The sequence below is a fragment of the Microplitis demolitor genome, chromosome 2, assembly GCF_026212275.2.
Source record: "Microplitis demolitor isolate Queensland-Clemson2020A chromosome 2, iyMicDemo2.1a, whole genome shotgun sequence".
Classification (NCBI taxonomy): domain Eukaryota; kingdom Metazoa; phylum Arthropoda; class Insecta; order Hymenoptera; family Braconidae; genus Microplitis; species Microplitis demolitor.
In genome coordinates, this window is record NC_068546.1 from 15,794,483 (window position 1) to 15,811,096 (window position 16,614).

Here is a 16,614-nt window from a genome sequence, read left to right on the forward strand (position 1 = left end):
ATTATCTGATGTTCTTGAAAATTATTACTACATAGAAAGAACAGTTAATTCGAATTAAGAAAAAAATTTCTGATTCAAGAAATTTTGTTTTAACGATTTGGAAAACCAAAATTTTCTTGCACCAAGTAAACAATTATCTTGAAATTATTATCTCGAATCAAAATTTTTCTTCCTAAAGTCAACATATTTTTATGTTTAAATTGAAAAATTTTTACCAGTATCAAGAGTTTTTATTTTTTAATATGAGAGAAATTGTTTTTGAAAGAAGTTTGTCACGTAACGACTCAAATTATTTAATTTTAATTAGTTTTAAGTTAAATATTTTAATTCTATATTTGAATTTGAATCGTTGCGCGGGCATTCCACCATTTCGCCGATGAGACGGTAGTCCGTACACGGTGCTAGCGCATGCGCATAGAGTATGAGAGAGCACGTGTGTGGATTTATTTATTTTTATAATTTAAAAATACAAACGGTTGATGTTTGTTAATTTTAATTAATTATTTATAATTTTGTAATAGTTGGGATGCGCAATTTAGCGTAACATTATGCCCCAACAATTATTATCATAGTATTTCATTGAAACTTGTCATCCGACTAAGGATGTCAGTTAGTCGAAAATTGACCGTCGGGTAACGGCAAATCGATACCTTGACTAATGATTCCGATGTCAAGTTAATAAGTTATAAATAATTATTGTTTCAGTTACCGAGTAAAATAAAAATAGGAATAAGTTATATATAAATAGTTCATATATTTAATTAATTAATTATGTATCATTCAGATGTCCAGGAATTGTTTTTATATTTTATATTTTTAATTTAAGTAAGGCCCAGGGCTGACAAAAGTAATTATAACAGAAATTAAGGGCGACGGTGGTGCCACGTGTGCGACGACCAACAGGTGGAGGTTTAGATAATTAATTTAGAAAGATACGGACTAGCACTGTGGGTAGACGCTGTTTTGATACAACGCAGTTGTTATATTATATCTTGGCAATAAAATTGTTTTTTTCGTGCAAATAAGTGGATAATTAATAAGATTCACCGGGTGAATTTAATTGGCTTTTATTTTAATTTTTATTTTTTTTTTGAGTCATTGGAGAAAATTTGAGTAAGTACTTTGAATTTCTTTCACGGCATATTTTCTCATGTGATACCCCCCCCCCCCCGGTAGTTGTTAGTCGCCACGGCTAGGTAAAAATAATTAATAAATAATTGATACTGGATGATACATGATTTCTATTGTTTATAATTATCGTTAATTATTATTATTTATCATTGGTGGTTATATTCTGATATTGTTGTGCATATATAGGTATATTTGAGTTGAGTGCAGCCTGGTGAAGCGTTGCCGGTATACCTATATCTACACCTATAGTATATATAGCTATAGAGCGCATGCAGTACTTGAGAAAATTCCTCAAGTACTGACATCACCACTTGGGTGAAAAATTCCCGAAGTATTATAATTATTATTTTTTTTATTTAAAATATTTGTACGATATTATCAATTATTATTTATGTTTATTATTATTAAAATAATTGCGTAACGTTATATTCTTTTATTTTTTTGATTATCTGTTTACCCCAGCGGTCAGAAAATTATTATTGATATTTATATTTAATAAATTATAAATCAGTTTAATACTGAGAAATTTATAATTTTGAGTGTGAGTGAAGATAAACTCCGTGTCTTTCTTCCTCTCACCAGTGCTCAGAGAGTAAAATAAAGTAAAGGGATTATTATTATTTATTATATTGGACGTATTAATTATATATTGTATTATATTATTATATATATATTATCATTCTTGTAAAATTCGACGACCCTGATTTCAAAATTACATCTCTGGTTCTGGAAGACCGAGTCTTATCTTCCAGTGGCGCCCTTATTAAGACCAATTAATAAAGGGGCCAAATTTAGCAAGGTTGAAAAAATACCCTGTTACAATGACGTATAGCAACCATATAAATACGGTATAGCCAACGTTTTACAGCATAAAAATCATATAGATGGAGTATAATCATTGTATAAAGACGGTATAGCGAGAGCGTAAATACATTATAACCACAGTGTAAATACGGTATAGTCCTTATACAAAGGTGGTATAAACACAATACTTTTACGGTATTAACACGGTAACAAAATTTCACAAACATAGCAGATTTATACCGTAGATATTAGGGTGGCGCTAAAAAACCGAATGTTTTTTTTTTTTTTTTGAGTCTCTTATGAAAATTTGTTGGTTTACGATGTTTTAAAAAGCCTCCCAAAAAATCAGCTTGATAAAAAATTTTCAAGAGATCGCTCATGAATTTTGAAAATATTAAAAATGATCGAAATTCGACTTTTTTATTTCAAATTTTTTTCTTTCTCATGGTAGCAATAGTTTATATTTGTGAAATCATGACTACGTTGAAAATTTAAGCCTAAAATATAAATTTTTAAACCTCGCTCAAGAATTTTGAATGTTTCCGAGTACTGTCTTTTGGACGTTTTCAAGCGAACCTTGAATATTAAAAATAAAGCTTCTCGATTTTTTTTCCATTAATTTGCATGACAATGAATGAAAATATAACCCGAGGAAAAGAAATCATAAGTTATTTACATACTTTTTAATTTTTTAATTCCATTTGTAGATTTTTTCGCTTATTCAAAACTTACCAAATTTTATTATTTAAGACTGTCCTGTATATTTTTGGTTATGCAAAAGTTATATTTTACTGAAATGACAATAATTGAGTTTTAAAAAATACAACAACTAATTCAAACTATTTGTCACATATTATCAATTAATATTTAAAATTCTTAAGAGCCGTTTAAATATTTGAATTTTTCGCTGCAATTTTCACGATAGTCATGATTTTACAAATATAAACTATTGCTGCCACGAGAAAGAAAAGATTTAAAAATCAAAAATCCGAATTTTAATTATTTTTGATATGTTCAAAATTCGTGAGCGACCTCTCGAAAATTTTTTATCTAGCTGATTTTTGGTGAGACTTTTTAAAACATCGTAAGCCATCAAATTTTCATGCGAGATCAAAAAAAAAATTAGTCAGTTTTTTTGCGCCACTCTAGTGGATATACCGTAATAATACTTATACCAAAAAATACGCGGAAAATTCCGTAGAAATACCGTTATGGCTATTCCGCGAGAAATTTACCTTAAATAATTAATTGATCGTGACCCTATGGATAAGTTAGCTGTTTATCAACATCAGTTATAAGTCACCTAAGTCGGGGCAGTAGATAGCACTCCGGCGTAATAATTTCATGGATTTGGGTTCGAGCTCCACAACAACTAAAGATTTTTAAATGATAAAAAAATGTAATTTACACTAATTTATTTTAAATTAATTGTAATATTAATGAAACTGCATTATTTTTTAAATTATATCATTTTTGAATTTTTAATATTATTTTAAATAATGCATTGGTTGAGCCTTAATAATTTTTTTCCCTAATGCTTGGTTCAGGCTTAGTTGTCAGGATTGGCCCAGGATTGGCTACCAAGTTTGGTCCGAGGCCATCATCTCATAGTTTAACTATACTTGCACCGAGCTTGGTTGTCAACTAGGCCCAAGCCTCGCGAGGCTTGGCGCAAGCTTGAACCAAGCCTGGGCTTGTTATTTTCTCTACCTGGAGAGTGCCTCTATTTTTATTCTCATGTAGTAAAATTTACTAAACTGGATAGTAAAATTTACTAACTATATAGTGAAGTTTACTGTTGCAGTTATATTTATTTCCATACTTTAATGGTAAAAACTAATAAATTAAACAAAAAATTAAATTCTCAAGACAGTAAAAATTACCCAATTTCGTTAGCGTTCTAAGTTTACAATATGACTTTACTAATTTTGAATTATATTTTAAAGTACAGGTTGCTATTTTTTTTAACTTCCCGCTAAGAAAATTGAAAATTTCAAAAATTCGGGGAGTTTTTTTGCCACAATAAATCGAATAATCGAGTTATTGACAAATTTTTTTTCTCATCATATTTTATTGTTCAGCGTACTTACAATTGAATTTTGTTTAATCAGAAAAATATGATTGAAAATCATTTGAAAGGATTGAAAATCTTTAATTATTTTAAATACTTTTTAATCCAATTAATAGGATTAAAAATGATTTGAAAATATTAAAAATTTTTTAATCCTTTCTAATCTTTTTGTTTAATCAGGAATGTCGGATCAAATCCACAAATAAAATGAAAGTTAATAATATCCCGGGGAAAATATTTATATAACATTTTATTAAATTTGACAGTAAAATTAGACATAAAACTGCATGACATTTGACAATGTCATAGAATTTATCATACAATTTTATAATTTAAAAAAAATTTTAATCTTGTCTGAAAAGTAACGATCTTATGAAATTTTATAAATTGTAATACATTTTTATAAAATTTTATAAAATTTCATAAAATTATCACTTTTCGCATTCGATTAAAATTTAAAAAATTTTATGAAATTTCACAAAATGTTACCTCACACAAAATGTAATAATGGCATTAAATTGTATAAAGCCTTATCGAGGTTTATACACTTTTATTAAATTTCATTTGATTATTACTTCGCTTACTTAAATCTTATTCTACAAAATTTCATAAAATTCTGCTGTAGAATGTTTTTAATTTTTTTTTTTATTAGTATGAAATATTCTAGAATTTTGAGGAATCGCATAAAACTTTATAAAATTGTATATATTTTTATACAATTTTATAAGAACATTTTTTCCCGGATGAATAAAATTATAGTTAACATTATTTAAAAAATAATGTATTTCACGAAAACTAAAGGCAATACAGTAACCTTCTTCATTTTCAACATATTCACCGTCAACTTACTAAATTTTATTTTTTTAGCAATCTACTCTTCTCCGACTGGAATATACGTATTCCGCGTATACAGCCTTACACATATTTCAACCACAAAGTTGTACATAATACACAGCCTACGTGATTGCAATATCATGTAATTTATAAACGTTCTTGATTTAATAATCGAAATATTCTTCAATAAACTCGTCGATAAGAATGAAAATAAAAAAAAAAATTCCTGTAGCCTGGCAGATTTAAGTAAATGTAAATTATGGAAGGAACCGAAAATTATGACAGGCACCGTAAATCATAATAGATACTGTAAACCAAGATATTCAGATAAATTATAGTACTGTGGTTCCCTTCGATTGAAATCTAGTCAATTGCGGCAAAAAAATTATAAACCATCTGCTGGAAGTTTGTTTTCAAATAGGAGGAACCTGATTTATCTACCGTATAGGTACAGTGTTTTGACTACAAAACGGCGATAGCATAATTCGATATGAGTCTTTGTTCACAGTTACAACATCAAGAATACAAACTGTGAGTTCATTAGCATTCAAATTGTACAAGGTCTAAGTTGTAACCGCCAATTTCTCGAAAAATCTCTATCAATATACCGTGTTTATCTGTAGCTGTAAAACCTCTAAAGATACTTTAATCATAAACAAGTTCATTATTGTTCTCAGCCATTAAGGATACCCTCGCGGTTTTGGAAATACCGAAATAATACCGGAATTATATGGTATGAATACTGTATAAATATGGTATTACTCGAGTTATTTTGGCCAGTTTTTTTGCCGCATTATTACCAAAAATTGACGAAATAAATTCAGAATATTTACGGTAATAAAACAAAAAAAATACGGTATTTTCACAGCATTAAAACAGTCATTCTACAGCATATTTATAGTATATTTTCGGCATTTTTGCAGCATCAAATTTTTCTACTCGGAAAAAAATTTATATATAATTATATAAAATTTTATTTAGTTATATATAATTTTATATAATTATATATAAAATACCTGTCATGAAAAAAAAAAAAAAAATAAAAAAACCCGTCAACCCGCCGACTCGATCCCGAGACCTATTTCTTCAAAGTCTGATCCGGTAGCCATTATGCCAAATCACTTACTTGAAATATGTTACTAATTGTATTCAGATAGATACAAACAAACTTAAGAAAATTGAAAACATGAATTTCCACAGATAGTTATTTTCACTTACATATTGTTTGAGTAAGAATTGTGTGAACCAATAAAATAAAATAAAAAATATTACATTTTGCACATTTTCGATGATTTTAAATGCAGAAGCGAACAAAAAATAAAACCATATTTTTTAACAATTTTCTATTTTATCAGCGTAAATCTGTCAAAATTGCAGGATACTGACGGTATTATTATCACAAAAACAATAATTTTATTATTACAACATTATCGTATTATAGTTTCTATACAGCATTTTATTGGTAAAAGTTCGGCATTTTTACAGTTTTTTTACAGCATTTTTTGGTCAAAGTTCGGTACTGTTATAGTTTTTTTACAGCATTTTTTTGGTAAAAGTTCGCTATTTTTATAGTAATATTACTGTAGTAATCTGGTAACTCCACAGCATAAGTGCAGTAAGTATATGGCATAACTCCAGGAAAAAAACTGGCCAATATAACCATATTAATACCAAATTATTACGGTAAATTTACGGCATGGGCATAAATGTCGAAAATTTACGGCATTTTTACGGCATTCGCAAAACTGCGAGGGTATTCTCGCAACTTTATATGCTATTTAAAAAAAAAATTTTTCCGAGAGTTAAAAAAAAATTACTAACAACCTAAATTAATAAAAATACCTGTATAAAAAACAGATGTCATTTAGAAGATCCAATAACATAATATCCGTAATTATTAACTTAAATCGAGTCTGGAGAATTTGCTTCAAGTAAAAACACTTTTTTAGATTTTTGAACAGTACTGATAATTAGATTTATTCATATTAAATAAATTCGCATTCAGGTATAACACAAATTCACTTAATTGACAACGTAGTTCAAATGCATTTATTGATATTGGTGAATTTTTTTTTTCGTAGCAGCATTATTTAATGAAAATTCTATTGTGATACAAGTCAATTCGAAAATAAGTTTCGAGAAACCTTTTCATTCTTACCTTTTATCACTCTTTGAAATCTGCCATCCTAATTTGAAAAGATTAAAGTACATCTAAAATGAGAAATTGTATTGTCTTTCTTTTCTCACTGAGATGGTACAATCATTCGATGGTTCTTTTTTTTTATCTTCATTGTCTAATGTTGGTAACTTGAATTTTCAGATGAATTCAGAATACTCCAATTAACATGGCAAGACAATTAAACAAAAATAAAAAAAAAATCATTAATGATTAAAAACTCGGCAAAATGAAATCGATTCCGAAAGTTACAGATATTTTGAATCAAGCAGGTGATGTAGATCAAAGAATGCAAAGATGCAAGCTCATTCTGTATAAAAATGGGTTATTCATTAAATTAGGTATCTATTTCGAATATGGTTTAGTTTTTGGGTTTGAAACTTTAAAAAGCATTACTCAAAAACGAATTCCTCGCTGCACGATTATACTTACACCAAACTAAATTAATAAAGGAATATGTTGACATATTAATTTCATTTCATTACTCTTCGAAAAAACGGATTTGATTGCGTCAAGTCAAAACCACATTCATCTAAGAAGACCTTCGAATTTTAAGAGTTAAATTTTGTTTAAATAATTTCTTAAACTAAAGAATGAAAGAATGCCTCATTTTTTGCAATCGATTCGAGATTTTCAAAGAAAAAAAACTTTTCATAAATTTCCACAGTTTCCATAAAAGTGATTTATTAATGAATTAATTTCCAAAACAGACAATTGTAAAAATTTATATTAGTAAAATAATGAAGTTTGATTTCTAAAAAAGTTATTCATGGTATTAATTGAAGAAAACTTTACAGAAAAAATAGAAATTGACTTAAATTTATGAAATAAGTTTAGTAGTTCCTTCTTTTCAATTTTAAGTGAACAATATAATCAGGAAATCAGATTGCTAATACACTCAACGGTTTTATTTTTATACAAACTGTAGCTTCCAAAACTATTGCTGCATTTAAATATTTTTTATTTAGTTCTGACTAATATAAAATATGTATGAATTCGTAGTTGTCACTATATGCCGTAATTATAGCCCATAGTCCCCGAAATTAATAGGGGAATGACTAATCGAAATAAATACCCAAAACTATTTGTCAAAAACTAACAATGAAAACAGAGGTGAATTTTCTAACAATCACAGATGATAATGATGATAAGAATTAAATCAAAATTCTATTGCCATTAGACCAGGCTAACGTCAACTGAAAAGTAAAAAAAAAATGTGTACTGGCTGTCTAAATGGAATACACTAATTTAAACTTTATTACAGCAACTAATTTTATAGGCTGACTGGTGGGTTTTAACTGTAAAAATAAAAAAAAACGCAATATCCGAATAATTTTTCTTTATAATTATGACAATAAAATACCCATATTTTAAAGCACAATTAATTAGACATTGATAAACGGCAAAAAATTTTTTTATTTAATAACTAAACACACTCTTTTTTTAAATTTCTTTCTTCTTTTCCTAATTCCTGATTATCATTAGCTCTTGCAATCTGTTTCTGAATTAAAACACCCACAAAATCAATTAAGTATTTGACAGTATGAACAGAAAAATGTTTAAACTCACGGCTGAACTATTGAGCTTTTATTATTAATTGCACTCCTAATTACTTAAATTTTTTTATGTTTGTAATTTTTTTGACAATTCTACTTATTTTTCGTTAAATCATTTTAAGTCTTGTCTTCGTTTATACACAGTGTATGTATATGTATAAAAAAAGATATTTTTCAAGAAGGAATGACATGCTTTTAATTTTTACAGGGGACACTTTTTTATCCTATTGTTCTATATTTTGTTTGCATTAACAATTATTTCATGTTATTTTATTGAATCCAATTCAAAAACTTGCTCAAAATTCATAAGGAACTAGATTGACATTATATCTTGAAGTTTCCCTTTTTATTTAATCTTGATTTCACCATATGAATAATTATAAACCGTTAGTAACATACATATTAACTGTAAGACTGATTATTTATTATATAAATTCAGTTTTAATCCGAAAACCGGTCAATAATTGAAAGTTTTTTGTGCAAAATGACTTAATTAGAGATGAAGTTATTGAAATATAGGTCACATTATCAATAATTGATGTCACATTTTTTCTGTTGCCAATGATGTTAACGATAACAATGACAAAGCCATTAGTTTAACAATTTTATCAAGTTTGTAACTAATATTAACGCAACAAATTATTACTAGCACGAAAGGTTAGATAATAACAAAAAAAAACATAACACAAGTTCGACACTACTGTCTCTAGTAACTCTGGACTGCTTCAGTTTTCGATTACCTTGCTCTGTCTCTGTCTATCTCTGTCTGTCTGTCTCTCTCTCTCTTTCTCCCTCTCACTTCCTACTTTAGTTCTCTCGTTTTCAACCAATGTGACGAGACTGGAACACCCTTTACCCTCACTACCCGATTCACTACCACCTGCTACATTCCAAACCTCCCCTTTTACTCCACCTTTTCCAACGCTCTCTAGCACATTCAGTCAATATTCATGCTATGATAACCGATGACCTTTCATCTTTACACACTACCAAGTTATCAAGTGCAAAATCCATACTCATGGTACAATGAAAAAATGTTTGTAAAATTAATTTGAAAATTTCCCGTTTAATTCTCAAAAACTAAATACATCTCTTTTTTATAAATTTTGCTTTAAATGCACACATGATGATTTATATATACATGAGGTGTCCTAAAAAAAGGGGAACAGAGGTATATAGCGTCAAAGAAAAAAATATTTAGAATCTAAAGTTCCTGAGCCATTTTTGCAAATTAGCAATAAAATTTAAATTGCAGCTTATTGAAGGTGACCAATAAGAAATTCGGTAATTGGCGCTTACAGGGTCAACGAGTGGGGATTTAGGTTGATAAATGGAAATGAAAATGAAATTATGGTAAGGCTTATTTTATTTTAAAAACCTGAAGATGGCAATAGTTTTTCTTTCTTACCCAAGGGCCTCACATAACTCGGGGTCCCGGTGACTATTAATCATAACATCACTATGCTGTCAGCAGTCCAACGAAAAGTAGGGATGATTTGATTTTTCTTTTTTTTGTTTCGAAATAAGATCTCCGAATTGAAAAAAATATCGATCAGTAAAAACTTTAATTTCTCTAATGAACAATATTTTTCATCAGTTACTGAAAATTACAGACAAAAATGGATGTTTTTTTATAACCTTCCTAAAAATTGATTTCGGAAAATTTTCCATCAAAGATTAAGAAAATAGATAGCCCAACTATTTATATTTTAAACTATCAACATAACAATGTTTAGAGTAAAAATGCTTACAAGCAATGGAACCAGGGAATTATTCAATAACTTTGAAGCATTTGTTATTTTTTCAAGTCAGCTCAACAGAACTAATAGAATACTAATTTAATTAAATGCAGAAATAGTAAAAAAAAAATAAGAGATTTGTAATTTTTGTTTTCTTTTCTATTTATTTAATTTTTTCAGAAACATTCAAATTTCTTCACAATTTTTTTTTGTTTTCGAACATTTCTATACAATTTCTGAGTACACTTTTAAAAGATTCGTTCTTATTTATAAGTTTTTAGAAGAAAACCGATGATATTACCTTTTATGGGGAAACGCCACTGGACCTCTTTCTCACACTCAAAAAAATAAACGAGACTATCTTTGTTGCACTCGTAGAGTAAATGAGAATTTTAAAACAGTTTTTCTCTCGGAGACGAATTTAAATTTTTAGGTTTCCAGCGTTTGTCCGTAAATTAAAATGAATTAAATAACGGTTGACGTTAGACCTCTTAATGATTATAAATTTTTTTCCCCTCCATCTCGGCTTCTGCTTTATAGCATTCCTAATATTTTCCCAACGATCTAACATCTAAAAAATAATAACCTAAATTTCATTATGATCTTTTAGATACATAAAAAAAAAAAAAGATAATCTTTCATGGTAACAATTTTATCCCGTTAAAAATTTTATTTTTACTTTAAACGACAATTCTGCAGCAACCAAACATCTTACAAAATTTTGAGCCTCTCAAATTTAAGAGTGACCATCAAACTTAAAGAGCTTTCATAGGGGTCGAATCTTTTTTTTCTATCACTCTCTAGTGGACGAATAGTATTGTCCTTGTGGGACTTCGACAATAAACGGAAAAATAGAAAAAATTAAAAATAATTTTATTAAATAAATTAAAAACTACAAACTTCCATTTGCTTCTATTTATTTGCTTTGCGATTATTGTCACGTAGTGATTCAAACGTGAATCGCTGCGCGCGCTTTTCCATCTCACCGTGAATTTGACAACACCTCCTAGCTCAAACCAAGCGCATTTATTTATTATAATTTATTATTATTTAAATATTTATATTATTGTGATGGATTATTTTAGTATGATTTAATTATAGATTTATTGATATTATTGTTTATTATGTTTATATAAATGTTTTGATAATTATTTTGAATTTATGTACTTAATCGATATTTTCATTTCAGTCAGTACCACGCGTGTGTGTAGAGCATACATAAAAAGATCGACCGAAGTGAGAGTAAGTCGATATAGTGGGGATAAAATTCAATATTTTTCTCCAGCCACGTGGTGCACTGAAATAATTATTATGTTATCGTTTAAAGGGTTAATAACTATTATGTTTATGTTGATAAATCGGAAATATATTTTAATTTATTATTAAAAAATAACTCAGGTCGTTTCATGACTTTAAATATTTTATTTTAATTGAAAATTTCGGGTCCGAGGTCATGAGAGGGGATAACACGGGAGTAATACCCCTCCCTCGGAAAAATCAACGAAAAAATAATCAGAGAGGACCGGGATTTTGTAAAGGTAGGACGTGTTGTTGTCTGTGATTATTTTTGAGTAAATTGTTCTGGCCCAGTTGCCGTAATAAAGTTATTAAATAGTTAAAGTTCATTTAATTTGGATAATTAGTATTTTGTTATACTAAAGTAAAAATATAGTTCATGTGATATTGGGTGTACAAATTAGTTCGGTCCGTTTAAAAAGATGGCTCTGGCTGTCATGAATGTTTTATTGTGACAGTCGATCTCGGTGGTTTCAGAGAGGTTAGACATCTGTCAATAACATTCCGTTCCCATCACTTCGAATTTCGTAAAAGAACTTGTTTTTAATTTTTTTGAATATGTCAAATTTTGTGTTAACTAAGCAGCATCTGCGGGAGGTTTTAATTTTTTGCTTCAATTGGAAGAAAAGTGCAGCGGAAGGGCATCGAATGCTTGTGGAAGTTTATGGTGATAATGCTCCAACTGATAAATCATGTAGGGAATGGTTCCGACGTTTTAAGGATGGTGATTTCAGCGTTGAAGATAAGCCTAGACCCGGACAACCAAAAAAATTCGAGGACGAAGAATTGGAGGCATTACTCGACGAAGATCGAAGTCAAACACAAGAGGAGCTTGCAGATAGCTTAGGAGTGACTCAACAAGCAGTTTCTGTACGATTAAAGTCCATAGGAATGATTCAAAAACAGGGATACTGGGTTCCTCATGAACTGAAACCAAGAGATGTTGAAAAGCGATTTTTCACTTGCGAGCAGTTAATTCAAAGGCAAAAAAGAAAGGGTTTTTTACATCGAATTGTTACTGAAGATGAGAAATGGATATTCTACGATAATTCCAAGAAGAAAAAATACTACGCTAAGCCTGGTGAATCGTTACCATCGACCTCGACATCAACAGCAAAGCAAAATTTGAGTTCAAAAGTCATGCTGTGTATTTGGTGGGACCAAAAAGGTGTTGCGTACTATGAGTTGCTACAACCTGGCGAATCTATTACGGGTGATCGGTATAGGTTACAATTAATTCGATTGAGCCGTGCATTACGTGAAAAGCGGCCGGAATACGAACAAAGACATGATAAAGTTATTCTTTTGCACGACAACGCTCGAACTCATGTCGCATACGTCGTCAAAAAATATTTAGAAACACTCAATTGGGATATTTTACCACACCCGCCGTATTCTCCGGACCTTGCTCCTTCGGATTACTGGTTATTCCGACGGATGCAGCACGACTTGGCAGGTCACCGGTTCACTTCTTTTGCAGAAATAGAAAATTGGATCGGAAGTTGGATTGCCTCGAAAGACGAATCATTTTTTCGAGATGGAATTCGAAAATTGCCTGAGAGATGGGAAAAAGTAGTTATCAACGATGGACAATACTTTGATTAATCTATTAATTTATTTTGATTTAAAAATAAATATATTTTTAACAACAAAAAACGGGCTGAATTAATTTGTACACCCAATATTTATTAACCAAAAGTTCCAGAAGTAAATTATTATCAATGCCGGTAAGTCAATTGTATCGTCATTTGTTGCATCGGCTATCGCTGGTCCTTCAGTAGAGTAGATCACGATAAAGAATTGATAAATAATTGAACCTGAGTTATTGTTATAATAAGTTGAATATATTCGGCGTCCGTCACGACATTTGGGTGCATATGTATCAAGACGCGTCGAGTAAATTCCTTAGGAGATTAGGCAAGGATAGCGTATGTAGCTCCTTGTCTTACAACAGTACTTAAAATATTATTTCTCTGGATAAAATTTATTTTATAATTTAATGGTATGCAACCCAGTGTTGCCAAATATGTATTGAGTACCCGCGTCTTTCTCTCCCCAGAGTAAATAATATAAAATAAAGAAAAAGATTAGTATTATTTTATTTGTTCACAATCTATATTAATCATATTGGGTAAAATTTTGTAGTATGTAATTTGGTTTTTCCCAGTGGATAATTTAATAATATTATTTAAATTGAATTGATTATTATTGTAACCGTTTGTTGAGTTTATTTAAATATATTTTGAATTGAATAATTTTGTAAAAAGAACCCAGTGATAGCCAATATTTATTTGTTTGTGTTATGTCTGATCACCCTCATCCCACATTCATACATAATTATAAAATTCGAAAATTTAAACATTTAAAATAAATACTTAATTGAAATTGTTCTGGGAAAACTAAAATAACTTAGAGAAATTTTATCCTTAGTTGTTCGTTATGGAAGAAAAGATCGTGGGAGCGATGTAGGGGTCCTCTAAAAAAGGGCAGCTGCATAACTCCCGCGATAAGGCCGAACACCACTTTTTATAGTTTTTCTACGAAAACTCGTAAAAGAGGTAATAAAATAGAAAATTTATGTTTCCACTGCTTGGGAGTCCTCCGACCCAAAAAGTGAAACTCTCCAGACCGCTTTTGGGAAGTAACGGAAATAGTTTATTTTAATATTTTATTTTAACATTTTATCTTAACATTTTATTTAAACATTTTATTTAAACACAGCTTTAATTTAAAACTAAAAGGAACCAAAAGAAAAATTAAATAAGAGACAAACAATACTTAAAAAAAAATCCAATAAAATAATTAAATAAATAAATAGATAAATAAATAAATCAATAAATAGATAAATAGATAACTAAATAAATAAATAAATAAGGATAGAAATGATTGAATAAATATCCAAATGAATGAATAATTAATGAAATAATTAGGTAAATAAATAAGTTAATAAGTAAATAAATAAATAAGGATAGAAATTATTGAATAAATATCCAAATGAATGAATAATTAATGAAATAATTAGGTAAATAAATAAGTGAATAAGTAAATGAATAAATAAATAGATAGTTAAATAAATAGCTAAACAAATAGTACGTTAAGTAAAAGCTAATTTAAAGGAAGGGCAAAAGAACACGCCTAAGACTAATGCGGAGGGGATGGTGCGATCCCCGAAACATTGGGCCTTAAAACGAATGGGAAGAAAGTCAAGGCCAAGATGGTTTTCTATTGGACCTGATTTTCCCCCGAACAAATAGTTAAGAAACGCCTTTTCATTTTCTGTGAGACTCCGAAATGTTAACTAAAAAGTCAGTCGTTAATTTCTGTCCAAAGTGGACGGTTGCATAATAAATAGAAGAAAATCAGAGTCGGCTGGTAGCCACCTGATATTTTAAAGAAAACCATAATTAAAATAAATAGTAATAAATCAGGGTAGGCAGGTTGCCACTCTGCGGTTGAAAATTTGAAGGTTACAAAAAGTTAAGTTGTTAAGCAAATTAGTAAAACGAAGTCTGAGTTTTGTGTGCGTGTAAATTTAAACAGGTCATCAAAGGAGAAACTCACAGAAAAGGGAGAAGGGCCGTACCACTACTTTATCTATTAGACGCAAAATAAATCTGTAAACCGAGTAAGTCAGACATTTATCCATTGTAATGTCTTCTTCCAATATAATTATATAAATTGATAGCATGAATTAAAATATTGATTAATCACCTTCATTCCAAGATTTCACCGATCCCCGGTCTATTAGTCGCGAGACTAGGACCGAAAATTATATTATTTTTAAAAGTCCGATTTTAAAGTAGGTCGAGTTTCTCGCTCATAATTTGGCATCCTTAACACCGTTGTCATATTATAGTCAGGACTCAAAGCCTGCTTTTATTGTAAATCCAACGTAACAGTTTGTTTCCTGGATATATTTAGTAGTAATTATTCCTTATTATTATTTTTATTTATTATATATTTGTTTGGTTGTCATTCCGCTTGGTGCATACATTCTCGCTCAAGATTTTGTCTCGTGATCTCTCCCCTGATCGTTATTGGTTTTGTCCGTTTTGTAAAAAGGGGCTGGCGCCCTCGTGCACTAACCCAGCCTGAGGAGCTGGTCCAGGCACGCCTTTAGTTTGTTTATAATTATTTATTATTTTTTATTATGTCCGAGTGTATGTTGTAGATATTTATAACTCTGGAACTGATAAACCGATTTTGATTGCTGAGGTGTCATTCGGCGCAGCTTGCTAAATACTATAAGCACTAAAAATTTGAGCTTAATCGGTAGGGTGAGTTCGGAGATATTTTAAAAATTAAATTTTTAGAAAAATGTTTTTTTTTTAAATAACTTTTAATTCGCTTGATGAATTGGTTCCAAAATCTAATCAGCTCTAAGACTTTGTAAGCCGCGTCGAATGCCACCTCAATAATCGAAATCGGTTCATTCGTTCAAGAGAAACCGTGAACGAAAGAATTAAAAAAAAATTTTTTTCTAGTTTTTTTGAAATTTCTCAAAAACGTCTTGATAAATCAATGTTAAAATTTGAACAGCTCTAGAACTCAATAAAACGCGTCAATTGATACTTCAACCGTTTCGATCAGTGAATTCGTTCGAGAGATATCGTTGTAGAAAAAATGGTAAAAAACGTTATTTTTTGAAAACGAAGGCATACAAAAGTATTTTCGAGCTTGAAGAGCTCAAAAATATATTCTCAAGAATGATTTCGAGCTCAAGGAGCTTGAAAGCAGCGGGAAGTTTTAGGGCTGGCCCGCAGGGTCAACTGACAGACCGATTTTTTTTATTTGTATACGACAGGAATTAGTAATAAAAAAAGGAAACTTATTTTTTAATAACACGCATTTTCAGCTACTTCATCAGGTGATGTACACTTCATAACAATTTTTTTGAGAAAATTTTTATTTTTTCGTGGAAAGCTAAATAATGTTATATACGGGGCATTCCATGCCAAATCGACAACTTTAGACCCCGACTCCTTTAGATTCGGCTGAAAATTTTTT

General features: G+C 29.6%; 1 protein-coding gene across 1 annotated transcript in view; it reads right to left on the reverse strand.

Moving 5' to 3' along the window:
* The window catches only part of LOC103579904 (uncharacterized), a 442,473-nt gene extending 435,168 nt beyond the window's left edge, over positions 1–7,305 (reverse strand). The window contains exon 1 of the mRNA XM_053737114.1: positions 6,999–7,305. The gene's annotated coding sequence lies outside the window, so the exon portion shown is untranslated. The remainder of the gene's footprint in view (positions 1–6,998) is intronic.
* Positions 7,306–16,614: the final 9,309 nt, after the last annotated feature.